At 36.0% G+C, this 27457-nt stretch overlaps 1 pseudogene; it reads right to left on the bottom strand.

The window, feature by feature from the left end:
• Nucleotides 1-27457, bottom strand: part of LOC100619402 (ras association domain-containing protein 1-like) — a 165445-nt pseudogene that overhangs the window by 73587 nt on the left and 64401 nt on the right.

The raw sequence follows: 27457 nt of genomic DNA, 5'->3' as shown, positions 1-27457 counted from the left end.
CCAATAAGCTAGCCAAAATAATCAACAACTTTAGCAAAGTCTCCGGATACAAAATTAACCCACATAAGTCATCAGTATTTCTATATAACTTCAACAGATCTTAGCAGCAAGAATTAGAAAGAGAAATTCCATTTAGAATCACCTCAGACAATACAAAATAGTTAGGAATCTATTTGCCAAGACAAACACAGAAAGTATATGTACACACTACAAAATATTATCCACACAATTCGTAATAAAAATATCTATCCTATCCAAACTTATTTACTTATTTAGTGCCATACCCATTGAACTACCAAAAAACGTTTCTTCTGAATTAGAAAAAAAATAACAAAGGTCATTTGGAAGAACAAAAGATCAAGCATATCTAAGGAAATAATGAAAAAAATGCAAAGGAAGGGGGCCTTGAAGTCGCAGATCTCAAACTATACTATAAAGTAGTGGTCATTAAAGCAATATGGTACTGGCTAATAGACAAGAAGGAGGATAAGTTGAATACAGTTGGGGTAAGTGACCTCAGCAAGATGGTCTATTATAACCTCAAAGATCCCAGCTTTTGGGACAAAAATCCACTATTTTATAAAAACTGCTGGGAAAATTGGAAGGCAGTATGGGAGAGATTTGGGTTCGATCAACATCTCACACCCTTCACCAAGATAAACTCAGAATGGGTGAATGACCTGAATATAAAGAAGGATACTGGGGGCAGCTGGGTAGCTCAATGGATTGGGAACCAGGCCTAGAGATGGGAGGTCCTAGGTTCAAATCCAGCCTCAGCCACTTCCTAGCTGTGTGACTCTGGGCAAGTCACTTGACCCCCATTGCCTAGCCCTTACCACTTTTCTGCCTTGGAGCCAATACACAGTATTGACTCCAAGATGGAAGGTAAGGGTTTAAAAAAAAAAGAAGGAAACTACAAGTAAATTAGGTGATCACAGAATAGTATACATATCAGATCTTTGGAAAAAGAAAGATTTTAAGACCAAGCAAGAGTTAGAAAAAATAAAAAAATGTAAAATAAATAATTTTGTTTACATCAAATTAAAATTTTTTTGTACAAACAAAACCAATGCAACCAAATTTAGAAGGGGAACAACAAATTGGGAAAAAAATTTCATAATAACAATCTCTGACAGTCACATTACTCAAATTTATGAAGAGCTAAATGAATTGCACAATAAATCAAGCCACTCCCCAATTGATAAATGGGCATGGGACATGAATAAGCAATTTTCAGTCAAAGAAATCAAAACTATTAATAAGCACATGAAAAATTGTTCTAAATCTCTTATAATCAGAGAAATGCAAATTAAAACAACTCTGAGGTTTCACCTCACACCTAGCAAATTGGCTAAGATGATAGCAAAGGAAAGTAATGAATGCTAGAGGGGGTGTGGCAAAGTTGGGACATTAATGTATTGCTGGTGGAATTGTGAATTGATCCAACCATTCTGGAGGGCAATCTGGAACTTGCCCAGAGGGCACTAAAAGACTGGCTGCCCTTTGGTCTAGCCATAACACTGCTGGGTTTATACCCCAAAGAGGTAATAAGGAAAAAGACTTGTACAATAAGATCTATAACTGCACTCTTTATGGTGGCAAAAAAAAATGGAATATGAGGGGAAGCCCTTCAATTGGGGGAATGGCTAAACAACTTGTGGTATATGTTGGTGATGTAATACTATTGTGCTAAAAGGAATAATAAACTGGAGGAATTCTATGTGACCTGGAATGACCTCCAGGGACTGATGCTGAGTGAAAGGACCAGAACCAGGAGAACATTGTACACAGAGACTGATACACTGTGGTGCAATTGGATGTAGTGGACTTCTCCATTAGTGGCAATGCAATGATCCAGGAAATTATGAAGGATTTACAAGAAAGAACACTATCCACATTCAGAGGAAGATCTGTGGGAGTAAAAACACAGAAGAAAAAAAAACTTCTTGATTACATGGGTCAATGGGGATATGACTGGGGATTGTAGACTCTAAATGAACATCCTAGTGTAAACTTCAACAACATGGAAATAGGCTCTGATCAAGGACACATGTAAAACCTAGTGGAATTGAGCAACAACTATGGGAAGGAATGGGTAAGGGGAGGGAAAAATATCATTCTTGTAACCAAGGAATAATGTTCTAAATCGACTAATTAAATAAAATTTTCAAAAAAAGATTTTAAAAAATAATGACATTTTAGAGATTGGAGAGACCATGAAATCCATAGGATTATAATGCAAACCAATTATATCGAAACACACTTGTTAATACACGCAGATATGTTTACATAAATATATATATATATATATGGATAGATATGCGTAGGTATTCATGGATTCCAGCTTAAGAACTGCTGTTTCAAATTGAGTCTTTTTATTGAACAGCCAAGATTATTTGAATACCTGACAATATAAATGCTTTGCCTAAGATTACAATTATTTAAGTGGTAGACCAAGCATTCAGATTTGAGTCTTTTGGCCTCTTCTACCACTATGGTATGAGATCTGATCATGGATACTTTCCTCATGAAATGGAAATCTGTGATTTTGACTTCTCTAGATGACAGTGCATTACAATGGATATAGACCAATGGTAATAAAAAAAGACCCACTAAGTTATACCCTATACATTGATTAATTGTCTTTTTTTAATCCCTTACCTTCCATATTGGAATCAATACTGTGTATTGGTTCCAAGGTAGAAGAGTGGTAAGGTCTAGGCAATGGGGGTTAAGTAACTTGCTCAGGGTCACACAGCTGGGAAGTGTCTGAGGCCAGATTTGAACCTAGGACCTCCTGTCTCTAAGCCTCACTCTCAATACACTGAGCCACCCAGCATTCCCCTACATTAATTAATTCTTTTATTTTTAATATTTTATTGGATCATTTCCAAGCATTATTCATTAAAGACATAGATCATTTTCTTTTCCTCCCCCACCCCCATAGCCGACGCGTAAATCCACTGGGCATTACATGTTTTCTTGATTTGAACCCATTGCTATGTTGATAATATTTGCATTAGAGTGTTCATTTAGAGTCTCTCCTCTGTCATGTTCCCTCAACCGCTGTATTCAGGCAGTTGCTTTTCCTCGGTGTTTCTACTCCCACAGTTTATCCTCTGCTTATGAATGGTGTTTTTTTTTTCTCCTAGATCCCTGCAAATTGTTCAGGGACATTGCACCACTACTAATGGAGAAGTCCATTACATTCGATTATACCACAGTGTATTAGTCTCTGTGTATAATGTTCTCCTGGTTCTGCTCCTCTCACTCTGCATCACTTCCTGGAGGTTGTTCCAGTCTCCATGGAACTCCTCCACTTTATTATTCCTTTTAGCACAATAGTATTCCATCACCAACATATACCACAATTTGCTCAGCCATTGCCCAATTGATGGGCATCCCCTCGTTTTCCAGGTTTTGGCCACCACAAAGAGCGCAGCTATGAATATTTTTGTACAAGTCTTTTTGTCCATTATCTCTTTGGGGTACAGACCCAGCAGTGCTATGGCTGGATCAAAGGGTAGATATTCTTTTGTCACCCTTTGGGCATAGTTCCAAATTGCCCTCCAGAATGGTTGAATCAATTGACAACTCCACCAGCAATGCATTAATGTCCCTACTTTGCCACATCCCCTCCAGCATTCATTACTTTCCTTTGCTGTTATGTTAGCCAATCTGCTAGGTGTGAGGTGATACCTCAGAGTTGTTTTGATTTGCATCTCTCTGATTATAAGAGATTTGGAAGACTTCTTCATGTGCTTATTAATAGTTTTGATTTTTTTATCTGAGAACTGCCTATCCATGTCCCTTTCCCATTTATCAATTGGAGAATCACTTGATTTTTTGTACAGTTGATTTAGCTCTTTATAAATTTGAGTAATTAAACATTTGTCAGAGGTTTCTATGAAGATTTTTTCCCAGATTGTTGTTTCCCATTTGATTTTAGTTACACTGGTTTTGTTTGTGCAAAAGCTTTTTAATTTGATGCAGTCAAAATTATTTATTTTACATTTTGTGATTCTTTCTATGTCTTGCTTGGTTTTAAAGTCTTTCCCCTCCCAAAGGTCTTACATGTATACTATTCTGTGTTTACCCAATTTACTTATGCCTTTCTTCTTTATGTTTAAGTCACTCACCCATTTTGAATTTATCTTGGTGTAGGGTGTGAGGTGTTGATCAATTCCTAGTCTATCCCACACTGTCTTCCAATTTACCCAGCAGTTTTTATTGAATAGTGGATTTTTGTCCTAAAAGCTGGGATCTTTGGGTTTATCGTATACTGTCTTGATGAGGTCGATTGCCCCCAGTATATTCCACTGATCTTCCTTTCTGTTTCTTAACCAGTACCAAATTGTTTTGATGATTGCTGCTTTGTAATATAGTTTAAGGTCAGGGACTGCAAGGCCCCCATCATATGTGTTTTTTTGTTTCATTATTTCCCTGGATATCCTTGATCTTTTGTTGTACGAAATGAATTTTGTTATGTTTTTTTCTAAATCAGTGAAGAAGTATTTTGGTAGTTCAATGGGTATGGCACTAAAGAGATAAATAAGTTTGGGTAGGATGGTCATTTTTATTATATTGGCTCGTCCTATCCATGAGTAGTTAATGTTTTTCCAATTGCTCAAGTCTAGTTATAGTTGTGTGGAGAGTGTTTTGTAGTTGTGTTCATATAGTTCCTGTGTTTGTCTCGGGAGGCAGATGCCTAGGTATTTTATTTTGTCTAAGGTGATTTTGAATGAGATTTCTCTTTCTAGTTTTTGCTACTGAGCTGTGTTGGAGATATATAGAAAAGCTGATGATTTATGTGGGTTTATTTTGTATCCTGGAACTTTGCTAAAGTTGTTGATTATTTCAATTAGCTTTTTGGTTGAATCTCTAGGATTCTTTAAGTAGACCATCATGTCATTTGCAAAGAGTGATAACTTGGTCTCCTCTTTGCCTATTTTGATGCCTTCAATTTCTTTTTCTTCTCTAATTGCTACTGCTAGTGTTTCTAGTACAATGTCAAATAGTAGAGGTGATAATGGGCATCCTTGTTTCACTCCTGATCATATTGGAAATGTGTCTAGTTTATCCCCATTGCAGATGATATTAGCTGATGGTTTTAGATATATACTGTTTATTATTTTTAGGAATGACCCTTCTATTCCTATGCTTTCTAGAGTTTTTAATAGGAATGGGTGTTGCATTTATCAAATGCTTTTTCTGCATCTATTGAGATAATCATGAGGTTCTTGTTGGTTTGCTTGTTGATGTGGTCAATTATGTGGATGGTTTTCCTAATATTGAACCAGCCCTGAATCCCTGGTATGAATCCTACTTGATCATGGTGAATGATCCTTCTGATCACTTGCTGGAGTCTTTTTGCTAGTATCATATTTAAGATTTTTGCATCTATATTCATTAGGGAGATTGGTCTATAGGTTTCTTTCTCTGTTTTTGACCTGTCAGATTTTGGAATCATTACCATCTTTGTGTTGTAAAAGGAGTTTGGTAGAACTCCCTCTTTGCTTATTATGTCAAATAGTTTGTATAGTATTGGGATTAACTGTTCTCTGAATGTTTGATAGAATTCACTGGTGAATCCATCAGACCCTGGGGATTTTTTCTTAGGGAGTTCTTTGATGGCTTGTTGGATTTCATTTTCTGATATGGGATTATTTAAGAATTCTATTTCTTCTTCTGTTAGTATAGGCAGTTTATATTTTTGTATATATTCATCCATTTCTCCTAAATTGGTGTATTTATTGCCATATAATTGGGCAAAGTAATTTCTAATGATTGCCTTAATTTCCTCTTCATTGGAGGTGCTGTCCCCCTTTTCCTCTTTGATGCTGTTAATTTGCTTTTCTTCCTTCCTTTTTTTAATTAGATTGACCAATACTTTGTCTATTGTGTTTGTTTTTTCAATGTACCAGCTTCTTGTCTTATTTATTAAATCAATAGTTCTATCACTTTCAATTTTATTAATTTCTCCCTTAATTTTTAGGATTTCTAATTTCGTTTTCTGCTGGGGGTTTTTAATTTGATCACTTTAGAGTTTATTCATTTGCATTTCCAATTGGTTGATCTCTGCTCTCCCTAGTTTGTTAATGTAAGCATTCAGGGATATGAATTTAACTATGATTAATGCTTTGGCTGCATCCGAAAAGGTTTGAAAGGATGCCTCACCATTGTCATTTTCCTCGATGAAATTATTAATTGTTTCTATGATTTCTTCTCTAACTAAATGATTTTGGAGTATCATATTGTTTAATTTCCAATTAATTTTTGATTTGGTTTTCCACGTACCATTAGTGATCATTATTTTATTGCCTTGTGATCTGAAAAGGCTGCATTTATTTTTTCTGCTTTTCTGCATTTGTATGCCATGTTTCTGTGACCTAGTGTATGGTCAATCTTTGTGAATGTGCCCTGTGGTGCTGAGAAGAAGGTGTATTCCTTTTTGTCCCTATTTATTTTTCTCCATATGTCTATTAATTCTAATTTTTCTAAGATTTCATTCACTTCTTTTACCTCTTTCTTATTTATTTTTTGATTTGATTTTTCTAAATTTGATAATGGTTGGTTTAAGTCTCCAACTAATATGGTTTTACTGTCTATTTCTTTGCTCAATTCTCCTAGTTTCTCCATTAGAAATTTGGGTGCTATATTATTTGGTGCATACATGTTGATTAATGACATTTCCTCATTATCTAAAGTCCCTTTTAACAAAATATAATTACATTCCCTCTCCCTTTTGATCAGGTCTATTTTTGCTTTGGCTTTATCAGATATCATGATTACCACTCCTGCCTTCTTTCTGTCAATTGAGGCCCAGAAGGTTTTACTCCATCCTTTAATTCTGACCTTGTGGGTGTCAACCCACCCCATGTGTGTTTCTTGAAGACAACATATGTTAGGGTTTTGGATTCTAATCCGTTCTGCTATTTGTCTACGTTTTATGGGTGAGTTCATCCCATTCACGTTCAAGGTTATGACTGTCATTTGTGGACTCCCTGGCATTTTGATAACCTTCCGTAATTCTAACCTTTTTTTCTTTCGGCTCTACCTTTTAGTCCAGTGATTTACTTTGAATCAGTCCCCCTTGTCCCCTCCCTTGATGTTTCCCTTTTTATTCCCTCCCTTTTTTTCCCTCCCTCTCCCCCCTCTCTTTCCCTACCTTTTGGTTTTCCCTCTCTCCCTCGCCCCCTGGTTTTCACTTCTCCCTACCCTTGTTGGGTAAGATAGTATTCAAGATCCCAATGGATCGGGATATTTTTCCCTCTCAGAGTTGATTTCCCTGAGATTAAGGTTTAAGTAAAAAACCCTCTCTTCCTCTCCTTCTTATAGGAGTTTTCTTCCCCTCCCCTTCCCATGTGAATCTTTGTGTGAGAAAGATTATTCTATTTGGTCTTTCTTTACCCCTATTTATACATTATGTTTTCCCCACGTGTTAGGATACATAGATTGATAGAAATGTAGTCCTTATAGAAGAGAGTTTGAAAAGAAGAAGAAATTAACATTTTTCTCCTTTTCCCTTTCCTTAATATTTACCTTTTCAGGTAATCCTTGCTCTTTGTTTTTCAGTATCAAACTTTCTATAGAGCTCTGGTCTTTTCTTTGCAAAATGTTGGAAGTCTTCTATTTTGTTGAATGCCCATACTTTCCCTTGGAAGTATATAGTCAGTTTTGCTGGGTAGCTGATTCTTGGTTGAAGACCCAGCTCTCTTGCCTTTCTGAAGATCATGTTCCATGCCTTACAATCATTCAGAGTAGAACTTGCAAGGTCTTGTGTGACCCTGATTGGCATTCCTTTATATATAAATTGTAGTTTTCTGGCTTCCTGTAGGATTTTTCTTTTGTTTGAGAGCTTTGGAATTTGGCAATTACATTCCTGAGAGTTATCTTTTGGGGATTTAGTGTAGAAGGTGTTCTGTGAGCTCTGTCAGTGGCTGTATTACCCCCGTGTTCTAGAATCTCTGGGCAATTTTCTTTGATTATATCTTGTATCACAATGTCGAGTTTGGTGTTTATTTCTGACTTTTCTGGAAGTCCAATTATTCTTAAATTATCTCTTCTCCCTCTATTTTCCAGATCTGTCACCTTGTTGGTGAGATATTTTATGTTCTCTTCTAATTTCTTGGTATTTTGGCTTTGCTTTATTAATTCTTGCTCTTTTACATGATCGTTGTCTTCCAGTTGCCTGATTCTGGCTTTTAAAACCTGGTTTTCCTTTTCAGTTTGGTCACTCAGGTTTTGTAGATGTGTGAATTTCTTTTGCATTATTTCCCACTTTTCTTCCCAGAAGGCTTCCATCTTTTGGGTCATTTCTGATTCAAATTCTTCATGGGTTTGTGGAGAGTTTCCATTTCCTTTGGAAGGTTTTGGAGCATTTTCTTATGTATCGTCTTGTATCTCCTCTGTATTTTGTATTTTGGCTCCATAGAATGTGTCCAAAGTCTCCCCTTTCTTCTTATTTTTCTTGGGATTTGGGGGCTTCTGTGCTTCTGTGGAGTTTGCCATCTCTAAATGGGGAGGATTAGCTTTTCTTATCTCTGTCTGGTGTTTAGAGGCTTTATTCCTGGGCAGATTGTCCGTTCTATGAGCTTTCCCTGAGTTAAACTGAGTATGCCTTCAGGCAATGACTTTCACTGGAACTGGAATGGAAGGATCCGGCCAGAGGGTTAAACTCTCCCCTGGCTCTCTCTGTTTCCCTGCTGTTTGGGTGCCCCCTCTACTTGGTCGGGTTGCTTTCCTGAAGTTGCCTTCATAATAGCTGGCCCTGCGGCTGTCTTGCTGGCCCTGAGGGTTGCTGTTGTTTCAGAAGACCCTGCTTTCTGAGGGGGGAGGGGCCGCGGCTTCCCAGAGCCTTGGACTCTGTGCTTCTACCCCTTAGGTCCGAGTGTTCTCAGGTTCTGGCTTTTGAGGGGGGCTGTACTTTTTGATCCAGGTCCAGGTCCAGGAGGAGGATTCCCAGGGTCTATGCTGTTGATCGTTTTGAATTTCGGCGCCCTAGGAGCCTATAGTTTGAGATCGGTCGGGAAGGGTTTCCGGAGATCTGAACTTTAGCTTTCTCTAAGCCCCCATCTTGACCATAAGTCCGATTAATTCTTAAAATATATAGGTATCTTTCACATTGGATGATAGGGACATGGCATCCCAGCAATCTGGAAAATTTGAGTAAAATTTTTGGTTATCCCTTCATACCATGATGTGAATCTGACAAAGAGTGTTTATAGTATCTTAAAAGCATTTATGAGTTAATAAATTTTTAAAAATATCTATATATTTCTAGTTTTGTGTGTTTGTTGCCTGCTGGTTTTTGCATTCATTTTATAAATTTTATTTTTTGGTCATTTAAATTTTAAAAAATAAATTGAATCTATGGCATTAAAATATAAAATATTTTGTTATTTTAAAATGATACTGGGAATATATTTCATGCATTTCTGAGTTTCTAATTTTTTTCTCTGTTATTTGGCCTTCATTTGTCATCCGTAACTTCTTCAAAGCTCCCCCCAAGTTCCCATTTTTTTTATTATTCCCACTCATGACATATCAAAACCATGACGAGGAAAGAAGAGATACGTGAGGGATACCTGCACTTTAAAGTGTTTCTAAAGGGATTTCTCTCACCTCTAGTTTCTCTCTGTTTAAAATTAAGTGGTTGTAGGAGATGTCCAATGAAATATCTTTTATTTCCATCATTATATATCTATGAGGGTTTTTTTTTATTTCTTCATATTTAAGTAAACAGAATTGGTAGATAGACAAATTTTGAACTTAAATGAGCTAGGATAGTCTATCATATGAAAGTGTATGTGTATGTACTTAAAATTATGTGGTAAGAATAATTTCTAGTATGATATGAGATCAGTCTAGAAAAATAGAGTACTTTTGAATCTGAAGTAGAAAGATTTCAATTCCTGTCACTCTTTTGAAACATAATGACTCAATGACTACTGGCAATTTGTTTAACCTCTCAGGAATATAAAGAACTCTCTCAGTTGATCAACATCTGCTGATCTTCACTGGTAGCATAGGTTTTCTAAATAGAAGTTCCTTGTATTAATGAAATCCTCCACAATAAACCAGAAAAGAGGCAGGATTGGAGGGAAGGTGATAAAATTAGCTGCCTTGCTTCAGTTTCCATCCATAATTGTACAAGCTTCAAAATTAACTCCATGTTAATATGTGTGCATAGCGTACCTGGCTGTGTCTATGTTCCATATTAAAACACTTAACGAGTAGTTAGAGAGGAGTAAAGAGCAAGGCATAGAGAGGGCAGGTTTAAATTCTCATTAATTCATACTCATATGTCATCAGAGTATTAGGAAAAATTCTGTCTGGTGCAAAAGCCACATTTTTTATTATCTTGCCTCCCTATGAAACATTTGCCTGTTTGCTTTCTTCTGTCAAAGAAAAAATAGACACATCCACATAAAACTACTGAGATGTTTATTTGAAGAGCTTTCTGCTGTGAGAAAGTCTCCTCGTTATCTCCCACATCTCTATCTTTCTCTAAATGGGGAGATAGAAGAGACCCTATGAAACCACCACAATACAGGATGATTAACATCTGGAAGGGCTCTGATGATGGCAGAAACCAGCCGCAGCAGGGCTGGGATTTGTCACTTGTGCTTGCTGGTGCGAGTCAGTTTCCTGCATTGCTCTAATTTCCCTATTGTTGAAAATGACAAAATCTTCTTTGATCACTGCATGGAGCTGCACAAATTTAAAAAAAAATAAAGACAAGCAGAAAACAAAGTTGTAATAATGTGCGAACAAAGTAATGGGAGGAATCATTAAAATACACTTGAGAGCATCTTCATTTACTCAGTGAATGTGTCAGCAATTCCTCCTGCCCCAAGAATTGTGCTTTTGAGAGTTTAACAACCAAATCTTCCACAAGCAATTCAAAGTTATAAATTTATAATAACATGTAGAGGAGAAATGGGAAAAGAAATGGTCAATTTTCACTTATTAAAAATAGAGAAGAGTAAGAAACAAATAATCAGAGCTGTTTCTGCTTTTCTGCATGGCTTAAACCAAAGGGTTGGATCCCAAAAGGGTTCATAAAGCAATATCATCCTATGCTGCTTTTGATAGGTTCTAAAGCCCTTTCAAACTCTGATTTGATCTCAGATGCTTCTATTAAGGTCAGTGGGCATTCACATAATGAATGATGTCAGCCTGCATTAGATGAGAGAAAATGAAACTATTCAAAGTAAAGGCTAAAATGTTTCCCTAGGCTCTTCTTGTGGGCATTACACAGACATTTTCAATGATTTTAATAACACAATAATGACTAATATTTACATAGTTCTTTAATATTTACAGATTGCTTTCCTCACAACAATATTTTGAGGAAGAAGGTTGTACAATTGGTAGAGCACTATTCTTGGAATAAGGAAGACTTGATTAATGTCTATCTTGCCCAGAGGTCAAACAGCTAGCAATTATCTAAGGTAGGATAGGAACTCATGTTTTTCTGTCTTCTAGGACAGTGTTCTATCCATTTAGCTAGCAAATCTGACAATGTATATTAAAGGTCTGTTTTGAGGAAAAGAACATGGAGGTTGTATGACCTTTAGGAGGTGATTGTAATACTCAATCAACAAGTCTTATATATATATATAAATTACACAGCCCACAATGTGCTATATGTTGGGACACATGATAGCTAAATAAAATATCCTTTGTCATCAATTAGAATAAACTCAAAAGGCTGAGACAGGTGGCCAATGGGTTAAAATCTCCCCTTACACCAAAGAGGATGGTAATGAGGATTTTCACTACTGTGGCAGGAGTGGCCATATAATGGAGCACACAGATACAAAAGACTTAGAAATGACACTGAAAAACACTTGATTGAATGGATGTCATTGTAAAGGGAAGAGAGACAAAGCTAATCTAATAGTTGAACAGTATAGTCTCGGCGAATGTGGCACAGAAATCATAAAAATGTGAATTTATGTAGGCACGGTGGGAAATCTAATCATCTCAGTTGGGGCATGAAGAGTTTGAGTTGCTACTGAGATATCTAAAGAGAGAATTCCTATAGACAACACTGGTGATGCAGGTTTGAAGTTTAAAGAAAGGTCAAATCTTCTCCTGATGATATGGATTCATTCAGTTACATAAATTGTTTCTTGATGCAATGTGAATGCAGATTCTTCACTCAACAACAAAATGGCCCATTTCATCCTTAACTGAAACAATTGTTTATCATTTAGAGTCTTTCTTTCAGTCATGCATACTACTCCCTGGTGGATGGTTTATGGATTCTAAGCTGCAATTGAACTGCTCAACCCTAGTAAATACTTAAGAATGTGAAAAGGATACACATATGGCTGTAGGCAAACTGTGAAGTTGTATCTCTGGATCCTCAAATTAAATTTGTGTGAAATATACACAAAATAATCTTTGAAAAAAAGCTTGATTTAGGATCCATGGGGAAAATGAGAAAGGTATTAAACTACGATGTTGAATATGTTTATCATTCCTTGTCTAATAAAACCTTTGAGCTCTCTTATATCTATCTAGATGGTAGATCCAGCACTGGATAGAATGTTGTACTTGGAATCAGGAAAATTTGATTATAAATTATCATTTGATTATAAATCATTGTGTGACCATGGAAAAATTACTTACCCTCTGTTTGCCTCAGTTTCTTCATCTGAAAATGTGGGTAATAATAGCACTTACCTATAAGTTGATGAATCTAAAATGACATATATTTAAAATCCTCTGCAAATGTTCAAATCCCAAGCAAATGGTATGAAAATAATCATCACATGGAAACTACTAAGGCCTAACAACTATACTATTGAGCCACAGAAAGTATCTAGACTTCTTGTCACTGAAGCCAACATTTGCTGAGATCATTCTAGGAAGAGAATAACAAGACTAGTATGCAATGCCTTTCTGACTAAATGCATAGCCAGGCAATGACCATTTTTCTATCCATCTGTCTTTTTTTTTATATCTTACTTTTCATTCTCTTCATGTTTCCTAAATTGGGCTTTCCCCAAGGGATATTATGTGTGTATGTATACATATACACACACATATATATGTATGTTCATACATATATCTGTATGTTATTATATTATTCCTTGTGAAACATATATATGCATAGATGTGTGTAAATATATATATGTATATATAGAATCACTTATTTCATTTATGAACACATACATACAACTTCACATTTTGCATATAGCCATACATGTGTCCCCTTCACAATTTCAAGTATTTCTGAGACTTAGGACTTCACTTGAAGCTTAGAATTCATAAAACAACCATGAGACAGTACTAAACTTATTTTGTTGTGGTTTTTGCTGTTTTTAAAGGATATTCCTATAAAGTTTGCAGTACCTTTTTAAAGCATGTTTTCCTGTCCTTGATGTGATAGAAGGTTAATGAACTACTTTAGCTTTTTTCCTTAGTACGTGTATCATTCATGTTTTCTCTGTTCCTTTTTTGAAAAAGTGGCCTTATCCCTATCTTTCAATCATAGCCACTCTGAATTTATTCCAGAATAGACATATAAGCAAGTATGTGGCTATCACAGTTCTCAAAATATTTTCTTGGTAAAATGGCCAGTTTATTGTTAGTGATTTTAAAAAATACATTGTTGTTGACCTATATTATATAAAGATGATTTTGCTAGGGGTCAGTTACACTTAGTAAGACATCACAAAGGCATTTATGTTTTAATTCAGTTATATTGGGGGATAATAGAGGCTATCAGACAATACACGGAACTAGTTTTTAGTGTGTGAAGGGTAAAATTAGGGTTGTTGACTGAATATACTATGTTAGTGGTTGCCAGGGATTCAAATTCAATCCCGATAAAATATTCAAGCCTGTTTGGGATTTTTATGGTGGCTTAATTATAATAGAAGGACAAAATTAAGAAGAAGGAGAAGAGGGTAAGGGTAGGAGATTTCCTCTGGCCTGAAGTAAGTCTAAAGGAGTTCAGAGGCCTCAGACAAGGGGCCTTCTCAGAAGATTAAATCTAGCTAGGCTTCTAGTCATGAGGTCTCCTCCAAGATATGGGGCCTCCTACTAGGATAATGCCTTTCAGAAGGTCAAGGAAAGGAGGAATCAGCCTTACCACTCACCAAGGTTGCTCAGAGAAGACACCTCATCTAAACCATGCTACAGAGCCAAATGCCTCAAGCACACCAAAATGCTGCCCAGAGCTCCCAACATCACTGACAGAGAGATCACAGGAAGTGATGAGAAATATATAGACAGTTCTTTTCATCACTTCCTCTGTCTCACATGTACCAATGGTGGCTTAAGCTTGACTTACAACAGCCCAGAGGATCAGTCAGTTGTTTCTGATTTGTCACTTGCTAGCACATGTCAGTCATAGGCCATCCTCCTCACAGTTAATCCTTAAGTGGGGGTGTAAACTTTCCTGGTTGCTAGAATTCTAAAGACTAAGCAGGGTGGAGTAAATCTAAAATTCACAAGTGTCAGCAGTATTGTTCAAGTTACTTACTAGGGACCTTGTCCTAACTGAAAGAGCAAAAGAAATTTTATTTGGCAGTGGATATACAATTTCCTCTGCCTAGATGACATTTACTGAGAGGCTTTTGGATTCAAAGATGCTGCTGTTGTTTGCTGCTGGTGGTCACCACTTTCCGTGTGTGTAGGCTGATGCATAACCAATAGTACTTTCCACACTAGATGCACATAGAGATTGGCATCTGCTCTGTAGTTACAGTGCTATTTGCAGAACTTGGCCCTATTTGCACCCTGGATGTGTGAAAATAGCATTTTCTGTCTTCCTAGAGTAGATGATCCTTGATTATTTCTTATGATTTCCAGCTGATCCTACACTGTAGTGCCTCATTGCTTGCTCTCATCTCCTACTGCAGATAAAATTGAAATGTTTGAGCCACTGCTAGATGTGCCCAACTGTCTCATAGAACTATAAAAAGTAATCAGCATCAAATTATACACCAAAAATGAATTTCTGGAAATTTTCTATTCAGATTGTAGTTCATGAAATTCCCTAGTTTTTATTCTTGAAAAAAAAAAAGAAAATATCTGTGCATATTCAGGACTCCAGAAATATTTGTCAAGTCTTAATCTGACTCTGGGATATACAGGACCAGAGGTGTCTGTGAATAGATTTCAGGGGATCCATGAACTTGTATAGTGGAAACCATCTTTATTTTCACTAACATTTGGCTTTATTTATAACAAAATACACCTTTCTTATGGCATTTAAAAGCTATGCTGAGGCTTCATTAATCATATTGTCAAAGAGTCCATGATGGAAAAGGTGAAGAAGTACTGATCTATAAGGAAGTATCAATAACTATATAACCAAACACAAAAACTGATCAGTTAAATCTATTCTGAAACAACCCCCTCCCCTAGCTCTTTCCCCGAGATTCCTGGAAAAAATTTGGCCATTGTATTTATCATTTATTTCAGTATTCTGGGATGGAGACATAACAAAATTAATTAAAGTAGGTAACTGATTGTACATTAACACATACATCTGCATATATTAATGTATATGTGTTTACAGGTGAGGAGTGGTCAGCAAAAACATTTTAATATCCCTAAGATACTTATAAATCTCTTAATAGTGTAGGTAATCCCTCTAGTAATGAAGTTCCTAATCTGCCCTTGACTTCTCTTGCTGTAAATTGTTTACCAATGCCATTCACTAAAGTATCAATAAAGTATCCACTGAATGTTAAAGAATCTTTACTCTGATTCTTATATATTTCATCAATGTTAGCGTTACATCAACCCATTTATTTTTTTCATTCTTATAACAATTTCTACTCACATTTTTATGACTATACAAGCTCTTTTGAATGTCTCTTGCCTTGCTTCTCATCTAAAAGTCGACTGGTGATATGTTACAACCTACTTATATTCATAAAACACCTATTCGTTGTTCTTTGGATGATCCACAATTTTGTTCCCACCAAATCCCATAAAATTCAGCTACATTGAATTTTGGGAATTATACTAATTTTAAAGGCCTCTGTGGTTATCTCAGAAGCTTAGAAACATTGAAAAATTATAGTTTTTCACTGGGATCCAGCCCAGCTCCTCCTACTCGATTCTCTAAATGGTCCAAGTTATTGACATTTGCAATTTTTATCTAGAATTACACTAAGAAAGACTCTAGTCTATTAAAAGAAGACCTTTAACACCAAAAATTATGCCTAAAAGAACTGACACAAAGCATTTTAAAACTCTAAAGAAATTATGAAAATTGTGCATCATTTTTAAAATTGTAACTTCTCTGAATCCATGTCCAGCTTTGAACCTTTAATGAATGAAAGGAATACAAACTAGACATAAAAAATAAAGAATTTCATGCTATTTATTTAGAGTCACCGAGGTGGCACAATAGACAGAACTCTGACCTTAGAGTAAAAAAAAATCATTTAAAATCATTTAGCCTTAGTCTGTTCAACTATAAAATAGATATGTACAATGGTGATAATAATAGCATCTTCCCAGGGTTGTTGTAAGAATCTAGTCATGCAATATTTTCTAAAGTACTTAGTCTGTTGCCTGACATATAGCAACACTTAATAATTGCTTGTTTCTCTCTTTGTGCCCCAAAGTGGAAGATGCTTAGTTTTAAAATATGTGCATTTTAAAAATTTTATATTAGTTTAGCATGATTATTTCTATGAAATACATAGCATTTCAAAAATATTGACTTAGCATTCCACACATGCTGTGCAATAAGGATAGAAAACTCATACTTCACAATTTATAAAATGTACCTTGTCAGGCAATCTATCAAAATCCTACATACGTGTATAGATACTATAACTGTGCAGAAATATATGTGCATACAAGTGTTAATTAACAAAAGTATACAAATCTAAATTATAATATGTCATAAATCTTATAGATATGAAGTATTCTCATGATATGTCTACATAGCTCTCTAATTCTCTATGTGTCTTTCTATCTTTTACTTATTCTATGAGGCAGCTATGTGACATAGAAGAATGAAGCTCAGGCATTAAATCAGTTTAAATCTGACTGCAAACACTTACTAGTTATATACCAATAGTCAAATCCATTAATCTCTGTTTGCCTCAGTTTCCTCATCTGTAATATGGATAAAATAGCATCTATATAATAGGGTTGTTGTGATGATCAAATGAGATAATAATAGTAAAGCATCCAGCATAGTCCCAAGTTAGTAAGAACTATATAAATGCTGTTTATATAAGTATATGTGAATGTGTATATGCATATTTCCTTCCATATATTCGTGAAATGGACCTGCCTATCAAACTATATTTCATTTATCTTTTCCTATCTTGGGTTTTAATATCTTCATGATAATGACTGTACTATTTCTTTCTCATTTTTAATACTTTTGTTCAGAAGGTCAACACAGAAACAAAATAGAAATTTAGTCATTTTGCTTTGTCTCTTTCATCTCATAACATTTCGCCTTATATTTAACTTGTTTTTTCTCTTTCTTTTTCTTCCATGCATATTCTCCAAAGTACCTCTTAATAATTCTTAGAAGATTCTTCTCTTCTGTTTGTTCTTATTTTTTACTATGACATTATAGTGAGCTTTACCTTTCTATGTGTTTTTATTATTGTTTAGTTTCATTAAAATTCTTCCTTGGCTATATTTATCTTTCATCTTTTTTATATGACTATTATGAATTTGAACTATTGTAAATTTTACATAAATATTGTAAAATCCAGGAACTTCAAATGTAGTCACATTAATTTCTCTAGAAAACTCCTTGTTTTCCTCTTCATTGGAGTAATTTGTTATTTGGGTAACAAAATATTATTTTTTGAGACATTTTCATTGATTTGTGCTGATTTCTCCTCTAAAGTATCTGACTGTGGTTAAATATATCTCTTTTAAAATTGGCCACTGAGTGATAGAATGTATCTACATTTTTGGAAAATTGTTGTCCTAATGTCCACAATGTTTATCTGACTGACTTCTGGATTTTCTCTTCTTTATTGTCCCATATATAATTGATTTCTCTCAGAGTTACTAATGACTACATCTTAACGTGGTAGGAAGAATACTGGACATGTAATCATTAGCAAAGACTTCAATTCAGATATTATATTAGGCATTTACTTGCTGTATGACTCTGACAAAATCATTTAACTTTTCTGAATCTCGATGAAATTCACTGAAAAATACATATATGAATGTCTTGCCACCTACTTTAGTACTTCAGGGGGCTGGTTATAAGAATCAATTGAGATGCTATATTCCAAATACTTTGAAATCATTAATTCATATGCATATTACACATATTATACTATAATGTTTACATATTATTTATCTTTATCTATGCCTGTTGATAGATTGATAGATAGACAGACAGACAGACAGACAGACAGACAGACAGATAGATAGATAGATAGATAGATAGATAGATAGATAGATAGATAGATAGAATACTAATTTCACTCTACTTTGACCTCCTCAAAACTCCCAACTTCATTGGTCAGAATTAAATAGAGAGGAATAATTTCCCTTATCCTTTGTTAAAAGATGGAATTGTCAGCAATCCAAGTCATAATTTTATCAGATGCCCAAGGAGTTCAGGAAGAGAAGAAAAGAACCCATATGTATAAGGATATTTATAGCTACATCATTTGGGGCGTCAAAGAAATGAAAACAAAACATGTCTAACATTTGGATAAATGATGGTATATCAATTGAGTGGAATTTATTGTCACATATGAATTAATGAATATGACAAGATTTGGATGAATAAAAAGACTTGTATGAATTGAGGTGGAGTGAAGTGTATGGAATCAGGAGAATAATTTACATGAAAATTATAATTGTGTAAGAGGAAACAATTCTGAAATCTTTCAGAATTTTAATTTAAGTTAAAGGCAATATGGTTTCAAAGTCTGAGAATGATGCATATCTTCAATTTATTTGTATAGAGGGAATGGACTAGAAGTACAGAATCATATATGTAATCTCAGATAAATTGATTTGTGTTTCTTTACTATACACATTGATTACAATAGAGGGGTTCTATTTTACAGCAGGTCAATTGGTGAGGAGAAATTTATATAAAAAATAAAGAGTCACAAAAATATTTTTAATTCCACAAATGGAAGAAAAGTATAAAGAGGGTAAAATCATAGAAAAACATTTTACTACCTACATGTGTATGTCTGTGTATATATATATATATATATATATATATATATATATATATGTTAGTGTAATATTTAAAATAGTTAAAAGCCATAAACTGTGATAATTAAAATAGTTGGAGACATAAACTGTTAGAGTTAAAATGGTTGAAGAACTAAATTGTAAGAGTTAAAATAGTCGAAGACTTAAATTGTAGTAGATATAAGAGTGGGTGAGTAAATTGTGACTACAGAAAATATGTTTCACTACAGTGTCTTGGTTTTTAAATCAAATAAAAGGTGGTCGCCAGGGAAATATTCCCAATTATGAATACACCCAATTCAACTGGGTTTTATAGAGAATTTAATTAATAATACAATGAGGAATTAAAGAAAAGAGAGAAAGAGAGAAAAAGGAAATAAGTATGAAAGACCTTAAGCCAACATGGCCTAGACCTGAGTCTTAAGAGAGAGAGATCAGTCAGTCAGTCTTTTATCACTCACCACAAGGTCTGTTTAGGCAAGGATTCTAGTGACAGGGTATCCTCAGAGAGAGTTCCAGCCAGAGTCCTCCTCAAAGAGCCTTCCAGCCAGAGACTGTTTCAAAGGGCCTCTCTCAAGAGCCTCCAGAGGGACAGAGTCCCCTCACAGGAGCTCCAGTGAGACCTCCTTAGAGATTGTCCTCCAAGAGCATCCCTTCTCCAGAGCCTCTCTCAAGAGATTCTCCAAAAGGATTTTCCAAAAGGATTGTTTCATAAGAGATTCTGCTTTTTCTTATATAGGGGGTTTTATCCTATGTCAACTCCCCTAAGTTCTTCCATCTACCAATCACAGTAGACGTTTTCCAAGGGACAGCCCATTCTGAATTCACTGCTGGGTCGACTAACCCCTTTAGTGAGTTTGAACCAGAAAAACTTCTGAATAAGTTTTCACCTCTTTGATCCTGGCAAGTTTACAAGTTGCCTGACCTTTAATAGGTACTTAGCACCCCATTGTATTAATTCTAAAAATAGGCATGGCTTAAAGATCTTTTTGCCTCATTATAAGTATGGGTTAAAGTACTTTCATTGTTTAGCAAAGAGTTCTCTCCCCCAAAGAAGTCCCAAGTATGGGTGGAGTAGAGGTTCTCCCATTTCTGATCCAAGTAGAGTTCTCACTGTCAAAATGGGGAATGTTCCCAGTAGGGAATTGTTCCAATGGAAAATTCCCCAATGTGGAAATTTTTAACATTCACAAGTATGAGAAATTTCAAGATTCACAACTAATAATTGACACAGTGTATTGAGTGTTAGGCCTGGAGTCAAGAAGACCTGAATTGAAATAATGCCTCACTCATAAGCTTTGTGACCCAATGCAAGTAACTTAAACATGTTTGCTGCAGTTTGATCATTTGTAAAATGAATCAGAGAAATAAATGACAGAACTCCAGTGTCTTTGCAAGAAAACTCCAAATTGTAACTTTGTCCAAAGGGCTTTAAAAAATTCCTGCCCTTTGATCTAGTCCTATCACTGCTGGATTTGCACCCTGGATAAATAATAAGGAAAAATACTTGTAGGGAGAACTACCAACTCTGTTTCCTTATACCCTGTGATTCTTGATCATGTTCTTCCATAACTATCTCAGAGAGATCCACTCATTAAGATGGAGGCCTTCCTCCAGAGCTTTTATTATTCTCTAGTATCATTGAGGTAGCAAATATGTTATCCCATATGTTCCCTTATTGATTAGATAAAATTATGAATACATATCAGCTCACTATAATACCTATGCCATAATTGTAACACATAATTCAAGTAAACTATCATAAGGTAAAACACAAACCTGAATATTGTAGTAAAATACTGGCATAAAATAAAATGCCTGATGACTCTTTTTTTTTTTTAATATATTTTATTTGATCATTTCCAAGCATTATTCGTTAAAGACGTAAATCATTTTCTTTTCCTCCCTCCCATCCCCCATAGCTGACGCGTAAGTCCACTGGGCATTAGATGTTTTCTTGATTTGAACCCATTGCTTTGTTGATAGTATTTGCATTAGAGTGTTCATTTAGAGTCTATCCTCTGTCATGTCCCCTCAACCTCTGTATTCAGGCAGTTGCTTTTTCTCGGTGTTTCCACTCCCATAGTTTATCCTTTGCTTATGAATGGTGTTTTTTTCTCCTGGATCCCTGCAAGTTGTTCAGGCACATTACACCGCCACTAATGGAGAAGTCCATTACGTTCGATTATACCACAGTGTATTAGTCTCTGTGTACAATGTTCTCCTGGTTCTGCTCCTCTCGCTCTGCATCACTTCCTGGAGGTTGTTCCAGTCTCCATGGAACTCCTCCACTTTATTATTCCTTTTAGCACAATAGTATTCCATCACCAACATATACCACAGTTTGTTCAGCCATTCCCCAATTGATGGGCATCCCCTCGTTTTCCAGTTTTTGGCCACCACAAAGAGCGCAGCTATGAATATTCTTGTACAAGTCTTTTTCCTTACTATCTCCTTGAGGTACAGACCCAGCAGTGCTATGGCTGGGTCAAAGGGTAGATATTCTTTTGTCGCCCTTTGGGCATAGTTCCAAATTGCCCTCCAGAATGGTTGGATCAGTTCACAACTCCACCAGCAATGAATTAATGTCCCTACTTGGCCACATCCCCTCCAGCATTCATTACTTTCCTTTGCTGTTATGTTAGCCAATCTGCTAGGTGTGAGGTGATACCTCAGAGTTGTTTTGATTTGCATCTCTCTGATTATAAGAGATTTAGAACACTTCTTCATGTGCTTATTAATAGTTTTGATTTCTTTATCTGAGAATGGCCTATCCATGTCCCTTGCCCATTTATCAATTGGAGAATGGCTTAATTTTTTGTACAATTGATTTAGCTCATTATAAATATGAGTGATTAAACCTTTGTCAGAGGTTTCTATGAAGATTTTTTCCCAATTTGTTGTTTCCCTTCTGATTTTAGTTACGTTGGTTTTGTTTGTACAAAAGCTTTTTAGTTTGATGTAGTCAAAATTATTTATTTTACATTTTGTGATTCTTTCTATATCTTGCTTGGTTTTAAAGCCTTTCCCCTCCCAAAGGTCGGACTTGTATACTATTCTGTGTTTACCCAATTTACTTATGGTTTCCTTCTTTATGTTTAAGTCACTCACCCATTTTGAATTTATCTTGGTGTAGGGTGTGAGGTGTTGATCTATTCCTAGTCTCTCCCACACTGTCTTCCAATTTTCCCAGCAGTTTTTATCGAATAGTGTGTTTTTGTCCCAAAAGCTGGGATCTTTGGGTTTATCGTATACTGTCTTGCTGAGGTCGCTTTCCCCCAGTCTATTCCACTGATCTTCCTTTCTTTTTCTTAGCCAGTACCAAATTGTTTTAATGACTGCTGCTTTGTAATATAGTTTTAGGTCAGGTACTGCAAGGCCCCCATCATATGTGTTTTTTTTTTTTTTCATTATTTCCCTGGATATCCTTGATCTGTTGTTCTTCCAAATGAACTTTGTTATGTTTTTTTCTAAATCAGTGAAGAAGTATTTTGGTAGTTCAATGGGTATGGCACTAAATAGATAAATAAGTTTGGGTAGGATGGTCATTTTTATTATATTGGTTCTTCCTATCCAAAAGCAGTTAATGTTTTTCCATTTGTTCAAGTCTAGTTTTAGTTGTGTGGCGAGTGTTTTGTAGTTGTGTTCATATAGTTCCTGTGTTTGTCTTGGGAGGTAGATTCCTAGATATTTTATTTTGTCTAAGGTGATTTTGAATGGGATTTCTCTTTCTAGTTCTTGCTGCTGAGCTGTGTTGGAGATATATAGAAAAGCTGATGATTTATGTGGGTTTATTTTGTATCCTGCAACTTTGCTAAAGTTGTTGATTATTTCAATTAGCTTTTTGGTTGAATCTCTAGGATTCTTTAAGTAGACCATCATGTCATTTGCAAAGAGTGATAACTTGGTCTCCTCCTTGCCTATTTTGATGCCTTCAATTTCTTTTTCTTCTCTAATTGCTACTGCTAGTGTTTCTAGTACAATGTCAAATAGTAGAGGTGATAATGGGCATCCTTGTTTCACTCCTGATCTTATTGGGAATGCATCTAGTTTATCCCCATTGCAGATGATATTAGCTGTTGGTTTTAGATATATACTGTTTATTTTTTTTAGGAATGACCCTTCTATTCCTATGCTTTCTAGTGTTTTTAATAGGAATGGGTTTGTATTTTATCAAAAGCTTTTTCTGCATCTATTGAGATAATCATGTGGTTCTATCTAGTTTGCTTGTTGATGTGGTCAATTATGTGGATGGTTTTCCTAATGTTGAACCAGCCCTGCATCCCTGGTATGAATCCTACTTGATCATGGTGAATGATCCTTCTGATTACTTGCTGGAGTCTTTTTGCTAGTATCCTATTTAAGATTTTTGCATCTATATTCATTAGGGAGATTGGCCTATAGTTTTCTTTCTCTGTTTTTTACCTGCCTGGTTTTGGAATCAGTACCATGTTTGTGTTGTAAAAGGAGTTTGGTAGAACTCCCTCTTTGCTTATTATGTCAAATAGTTTGTATAGTATTGGGATTAACTGTTCTCTGAATGTTTGATAGAATTCACAGGTGAATCCATCAGGCCCTGGGGATTTTTTCTTAGGAAGTTCTTTGATGGCTTGTTGGATTTCAATTTCTGATATGGGATTATTTAAGGATTCTATTTCCTCTTCTGTTAGTCTAGGCAGTTTGTATTTTTGTATATATTCATCCATTTCTCCTAAATTGGTGTATTTATTGCCATATAATTGGGCAAAGTAATTTCTAACGATTGCCTTAATTTCATCTTCATCGGAGGTGCTGTCCCCCTTTTCATCTTTAATGCTGTGAATTTGCTTTTCTTCCTTCCTTTTTTAATTAGATTGACCAGTACTTTCTCTATTTTGTTTGTTTTTTCAAAGTACCAGCTTCTTGTCTTATTTATTAAATCAATAGTTCTATCACTTTCGATTTTATTAATTTCTCCCTTAATTTTTAGGATTTCTAATTTGGTTTTCTGCTGGGGGTTTTTAATTTGATCGCTTTCAAGTTTTTTCAATTGCATTTCCAATTGATTGATCTCTGCTCTCACTTGTTTGTTAATATAAGCATTCAGGGATATGAATTTACCTCTGATTACCACTTTGGCTGCATCCCAAAGGGTTTGAAAGGATGTTTCACCATTGTCATTTTCCTCGATGAAATTATTAATTGTTTCTATGATTTCTTCTTTAACTAAACGGTTTTGGAGTATCATATTGTTTAATTTCCAATTGGTTTTAGATTTGGTTTTCCATGTACCATTACTAATCATTATTTTTATTGCCTTGTGATCTGAGAAGGCTGCATTCATTATTTCTGCTTTTTTGCATTTGTGTGCTATGTTTCTGTGACCTAATGTATGGTCAATTTTTGTGAATGTGCCATGTGTTGCTGAGAAGAAGGTGTATTCCTTTTTATCCCTATTTATTTTTCTCCATATGTCTATTAATTCTAATTTTTCTAAGATTTCATTCACTTCTTTTACCTCTTTCTTATTTATTTTTTGATTTGATTTATCTAAATTTGATAATGGTTGGTTTAAGTCTCCCACTAGTATGGTTTTATTGTCTATTTCTTCCTTCAATTCTCCTAGTTTCTCCATTAGAAATTTGGGTGCTATATTATTTGGTGCATACATGTTGATTAATGATATTTCCTCATTGTCTAAAGTCCCTTTTAACAAAATATAATTACCTTCCCTATCCCTTTTGATCAGGTCTATTTTTGCATTGGCTTTATCAGATATCATGATTACCACTCCTGCCTTTTTTCTATCAGTTGAGGCCCAGAAGGTCTTACTCCATCCTTTAATTCTGACCTTGTGGGTGTCAACCCGCCTCATGTGTGTTTCTTGAAGACAACATTTGGTAGGGTTTTGGATTCTAATCCATTCTGCTATTCGTCTACATTTTATGGGTGAGTTCATCCCATTCACATTCAAAGTTATGATTGTCATTTGTGGACTCCCTGGCATTTTGATTGCCTTCCCTAATTCTAACCTTTTCTTCTTCGGCTCTACCTTTTAGTCCAGTGATTTACTTTGAATCAGTCCCCCTTGTCCCATCCCTTGATGTTTCCCTTTTTATTCCCTCCTTTTTTCTTCCCTCCCCCTCCCCCCTTTCTTTCCCTCCCTTTTTGTTCTCCCTCTCCCCCTCCCCCCCTTGGTTTTCCCTTCTCCTTACCCTTGTTGGGTAAGATAGAATTCAAGATCCCAATGGATCTGGATGTTTTTCCCTCTCAGAGTTGATTTCCCTGAGATTGAGGTTTAAGTAACCCCCATCTCTTCCTCTCCTTCTTATAGGAGTTTTCTTCCTCTCCCCTTCCCATGTGAATCTTTGTGTGAGAACAATTATTCTATTTGGTCTTTCTTTACCCCCTATTTATACATTACATTTTCCCCACATATTAGTATACATAGATTGATATAAATGTAGTCCTTATAGAAGAGAGTTTGAGTAAAAGAAGAAGATAACATTTTTCCCCTTTCCTTAATATTTACCTTTTCAGGTATTCCTTGCTCTTTGATTTTCGGTATCAAACTTTCCACAGAGCTCTGGTCTTTTCTTTGCAAAAAGTTGGAAGTCTTCTATTTTGTTGAATGCCCATACTTTCCCTTGGAAGTATATAGTCAGTTTTGCTGGGTAGCTGATTCTTGGTTGGAGACCCAGCTCTCTTGCCTTTCTGAAGATCATGTTCCATGCCTTACGATCATTCAGAGTAGAACTTGCAAGGTCTTGTGTGACCCTGATTGGCATTCCTTTATATCTAAATTATCTTTTTCTGGCTTCCTGTAGGATTTTTTCTTTTGTTTGAGAGCTTTGGAATTTGGCAATTACATTCCTGGGAGTTGTCTTTTGGGGGTTTAGTGTAGAAGGTGTTCTGTGAGCTCTGTCAGTGGCTGTATTGCCCCCTTGTTCTAGAATCTCTGGGCAATTTTCTTTGATTATATCTTGTATCACCATGTCCAGTTTGGTGTTTATTTCTGGCTTTTCTGGGAGTCCAATTATTCTTAAATTATCCCTTCTCCCTCTATTTTCCAGATCTATCACCTTGTCGGTGAGATATTTTATGTTCTCTTCTAATTTCTTGGTGTTTTGGCTTTGCTTTATTAGTTCTTGCTTTAAAGCCTGGTTTTCTTTTACAGTTTGGTCAAACTTGTTTTGTAGATGCATGAATTTCTTTTGCATTATTTCCCCCTTTTCCTCCCAGAAGCCTTCCATCTTTTTGGTCATTTCTGATTCAAATTCTTCATGGGTTTGTGGAGAGTTTCCATTTCCTTTGGAAGATTTTGGAGCATTTTCTTGTATATCTTCTTCTATCTGCTCTGTATTTTGTATTTTGGCTCCATAGAATGTGTCCAAATTCGCCCCTTTCTTCTTATTTTTCTTGGTATTTTGGGGCTTCTGTGCTTCTGTGGAGTTTGCCATCTCTGAATGTGGAGGATTAGCTTTTCTTATCTCTGTCTGGTGTTTAGAGGCTTTAGTCCTGGGCAGATTGTGGGTTCTATGAGCTTTCCCTGGGTTAAACTGAATATGCCTCACTGGAACTGGAATGGAAGGGTCAGACCACGTTGCTTTCCAGAAGTTGCCTTCAGAATCGCTGGCTGTGAGGCTGTTTCGTCGGCCTGCGGGGGGATGGGCTGCAGCTTCCCCAAGCTCCAAGGGCAGGGACTTTCACTGAGACTTGGAGAGCAGGATCCAGCCCGTGAGGCTATATTGCTCCAGGCAGTGACTTTCACTGGGACTCTGATAGAAGGCCCTGAGGGTTGTTGTTCGAGGACCCTGCTCTCTGAACCGGGCCGGGCTGCGGCTTCCCGGAGCCTTGGACTCTGCACGCTCCTACCCCTTAGGTCCAAGTGATCTCAGGTTCTGGCTTTTGAGGGGAGCCATACCTTTTGATCCGGGTCCAGGTCCAGGAGGAGGGTTCCCAGGGTCTGTGCTGTTGATCGTTTTGGATTTCGGCGCCTTAGGAGCTTATAGTTTGGGATCAGTCGGGAAGGGTTTTCCAGAGATCTGAACTTTAGCTTTCTCTAAGCCGCCATCTTAACCGGAAGTTCTGATGACTCTTCTGTGACTATATGAAAGGCTCTCAAAATCCATGAATTTTAAAATTAGAAAGACTCAGTGTTTGTTTAAAGACCCTAACTAGGGAGGTAGCTGGGTGGTTCAGTGGTTTGAGAGCCAGCCCTAGAGATGGGAGGTCCTAAGTTAAAATCTGACCTCAGACACTTCCTCACATGTGTGACCCTGGTCAAGTCACTTGA

Source organism: Monodelphis domestica, chromosome 1 (genome assembly GCF_027887165.1).
Source record: "Monodelphis domestica isolate mMonDom1 chromosome 1, mMonDom1.pri, whole genome shotgun sequence".
NCBI classification, from domain to species: domain Eukaryota; kingdom Metazoa; phylum Chordata; class Mammalia; order Didelphimorphia; family Didelphidae; genus Monodelphis; species Monodelphis domestica.
The sequence above is the reverse complement of the archived record's forward strand: the minus strand, read 5'-3'. Positions and strand labels throughout refer to the sequence as shown.